Source organism: Xenia sp. Carnegie-2017, unplaced genomic scaffold, assembly GCF_021976095.1.
Source record: "Xenia sp. Carnegie-2017 unplaced genomic scaffold, XeniaSp_v1 HiC_scaffold_19, whole genome shotgun sequence".
NCBI lineage: Eukaryota > Metazoa > Cnidaria > Anthozoa > Malacalcyonacea > Xeniidae > Xenia > Xenia sp. Carnegie-2017.
In genome coordinates this window covers 9,048,319-9,051,845 of record NW_025813481.1, presented here as the reverse complement: position 1 = coordinate 9,051,845, position 3,527 = coordinate 9,048,319, and the positions used below count along the sequence as shown (strand labels likewise).

General features: G+C 34.7%; 1 long non-coding RNA gene across 2 annotated transcripts; it reads left to right on the top strand.

Annotated features, from left to right (window-relative positions):
* The first annotated feature begins 1,686 nt into the window (after positions 1–1,686).
* Positions 1,687–2,500, top strand: LOC124438787. Of its 2 annotated transcripts, XR_006946166.1 has the most exons (3): positions 1,687–1,866; positions 1,957–2,231; positions 2,438–2,500. It is a non-coding gene; the product is annotated as an uncharacterized LOC124438787 (long non-coding RNA). The 2 variants fall into 2 exon arrangements; XR_006946167.1 differs by lacking the exon at positions 2,438–2,500 and having other exon boundaries at positions 1,957–2,367.
* The last annotated feature ends 1,027 nt before the right edge of the window (positions 2,501–3,527 follow it).

The window sequence follows — 3,527 nt, the reverse complement described above, 5'->3', positions numbered from 1 at the left end:
CAAAACCAATGCTTTATTAACACTTGATTATTAAAGACGGTTTTTTGAAGAGCATTTTTTAAGCCTCTGTTATTCTCGAATATTCTTCGAATCCAATGGGGGCGACCCCAATTTTTCACTTCGTGAAAAATTTTCCCATCGTCGCCTATAATTTGATGGGGCTCCATCCCCTGCTCGAGCACTTTGTGCTCTGCGCTGCCGAGCCCCATCAAAACCAATGCTTTATTAACACTTGATTATTAACACTTGATTATTAAAGACGGTTTTTTGAAGAGCATTTTTTAAGCCTCTGTTATTCTCGAATATTCTTCGAATATTCTTCGAATCTACGGGGGAACCCCGAATTTTTCACTTCGTGAAAAATTTTCCCCACCTGGGTTCCAGAATTCTCGAGGGCTCCATTCCCCTGCTCAATTTTAGCTACGCTAAAATTTGCGCTGCCGAGCCCTCTCCGAACCGATGCTTGTTAACATTTGTTTGTAAAGACCGTTTGTAAAATTTAAACGCACCTATATATTTCAAAAACATATAGATTCTATATTTTTAAACGATAAATTGTAACCTCGAGATTTTTACCCCCTTTGAAACAATGACTATTTTTTACACAGCTTTTTTACATGACCTTTTACTGAGGGACGCCTTTTGAACCATGGTCTTATTTTACGCTGTTATAAAGATAGTTGTTACCCAAGGTTATATGTAGTATAGTACATGGGGCGTATGGGATAAAAAAAAGTAAACTTTTTTTGATCCCCTACCCCCATGTACTATACTACTAAGGAGCTCAAATGTGAGTGCCCAACATGTCAACAATACTTTTCAATAGATGAAATAGCAGAGCATGCAGATATATGTTGTGACATATGGGTGGGAGCACTTCAATCTCAAAATACGGATAGTGAAAAGAACATTCCCGAAGAAAATCCTTATGTGGTGATAAACCAAGATAACACTACAAATGTGAAAGATAAGTTATTGGATATTAAAGCTGTAACATTGTCACCAAAGGCAGTAAGATTAAATGTTCGTAGAAAAAATATATGGTGTGACTTCATTGAGTATAGATCAAGTGGTAAAGTGTCACCAACTGACAGTGTAAAGATAGTGTTTGTTGGAGAGTGTGCAATTGATGACGGGGGGCCAAAGAGAGAGTTTTTTTCAGGTACTAATATTGTAAGACATATGTTTCTAGGGTTAATATGAGCACCCTGTTGATTTAAAATAAATATATTGTTCTGCTACACTTCAATTCCTTTGCAGCTTATTTCCCATAATTTGTCTATCATGCATCAATCAATGTTGACAAGTTTGGTTTAAATATAGGATGGGGACAATTGAAAAAATATGATTAGATGTTAATTCTTTCATCAGAAATGTTGGAGCATATGGAAAGAAGACTGTTCTGTAATGGAAAACCTATTAATTCAACTGTCGCCATCATGAATGGAGACTTTCGTTTTGCTGGCGAGGTCATGGTGATGTCATTACTTCAAGGCGGACCAGCTTCATCTTTATAAGTCCAGATGTTTACAAGTACATCACCAAACAGGCACTCACAACAGAAGGAATGCCCGACTCAAGTACAAAAGCTGTTAAAAGGTATGCTGCAACAAGATGGAGATTACCATATGCTTGATTATTACTCCTTGCTGTGGCATGATTTTGAAATAAGTCTATTTTATTATATTCTCTGATGTCAGTAATGATTACTTTACACTTCTCCTTTTCAAAGATAAAGCAAGCTTGTGACGATGAAATGTTGAGGGAGATACTTGTCAGCGATGATATGATTGAAATGCTATCAGAGGCTGGATACACTGGTGTACCACATAAAGAGACAGTGCATACTGTTTCCAAAATTGCTCAGTAAGTACATTTTGAAAGTTAATGGAGATTAAAAAAACTATTCTTGTGCTGCTGGTTTACAAAGTCTAAGATTTATTTCTATTTTTAAAGGTCAATTTGCGTAATGGGCCACTTTTCATCAGTTCTTCCTCAAATTATGCAATTGCTTGAAGGCCTCAGCAGTTGTGGTCTTATAAATTATATGATAGAAAATCCAGAGTTGTGGAAGCCATTGTTCGATCCTTATAACGATTCGTTTAAACTTTCTGCTGATACTTTCCTCAATGAAATTATTCCAACATTCAGCAGTTCGCAGATTCACAAGGAAAAGGAGGTTGACGTGTAAAAGATATTTTGCGACTATGTGCAAACCCTAGATACTGAAGGTTAGTTTGAATATATATGTTGTAAATTGGGTGCCAAATTGTATTATTGTATTTACGATGGAATTTTTTGAAAGTATCAAATAACGCGTAAAATTTATTGAAGTGATGTTTTCTAATCTGAAGTTGTGGTATAAAACAAAAATGGATACCTTGATTAGTTTGTTTATTCATTTTTCAGTCTTAAATGTTTAAAATGTTTTTAACAGGAGACGTATCCATATCAGCGTTTCTGAAGTGGTTATCGGGATGTAAGACTATTCCAGTTCTGGGTTTTCCAAAAATTTTCCGTAACGTTTGTACATGATTGCAAAGAAAATTGTAAATGTCGCCCCACAACATCAACATGCGATCTTCTGCTGAGAATTCCAGTTCATATAAGTAACATTAGTGAGATGGAGCAGATGACACAAATATAATACGAACTAAAAATGAATTTAAGTTTTATAGCGTTAATAACTCTCATCTGTCCATCGTAACTTTGCTATAATTCTATAGATAAATTATGTTTTTATATATAACAGATTATTGATGATCCGACTTCACCTGAAGGTGTTCAGCAAGAACGACGTATGAAGTTACTGTCGTAAATTAATAATATAGCCCTTGATAAAGGGGTGGATGGTCAAAATTATAAATGTCATGGTTGTTCCAGATCAATTGGAATGAGTATGATCAATGAATTCTTGACTTGTTATATCCTAATAACTCAAATATATTTATTTTCAAATTTCTTAGCTTAATAAATGTTTTCTTTGTAGAAACTATTATAACAAAGTACATAATTCCTTTTTTCCGTGAAGGCCATGGATGCGTTCGTTCATGATGAAAGAGTCATATTGTATAAGGAGGCTCTCGTTCATCACGAGAGAGTTATGAGAAAGTTACGTTGTAAAAGGTAATAAGTAAAAAACGTATAAACATGCTTAGTGTTTGTTTAAGTTATAATTTAAAAAGACAGAAGTTGTTTGAACATTTGAAGTATCCTTGGAGGTTCTAGTTTTTTTTATGAGAAGAATTCTTGTAAAGAAAAAGATAAATTTTGAAAACCAAAGAATCCCGTTTTCGGTCCATGCCTCCAGATACCCCGAGATAGTTGAGCACTAGAGCGTCGCATGTTAACTAAGGGAACCACATAATCCTTGTTTGTTTTCCATGAAACATATGGATGGTTTGCTCGTAATACATGAGAAACAGTAAATGGGAGAGTTAAATCAGAAAGATATAAACCGATAAAATTGGTATAAAACTTGTTTAAGGTTGTCTTTAATTATAAGTGTCAGAAAAAGACAGGGTCCT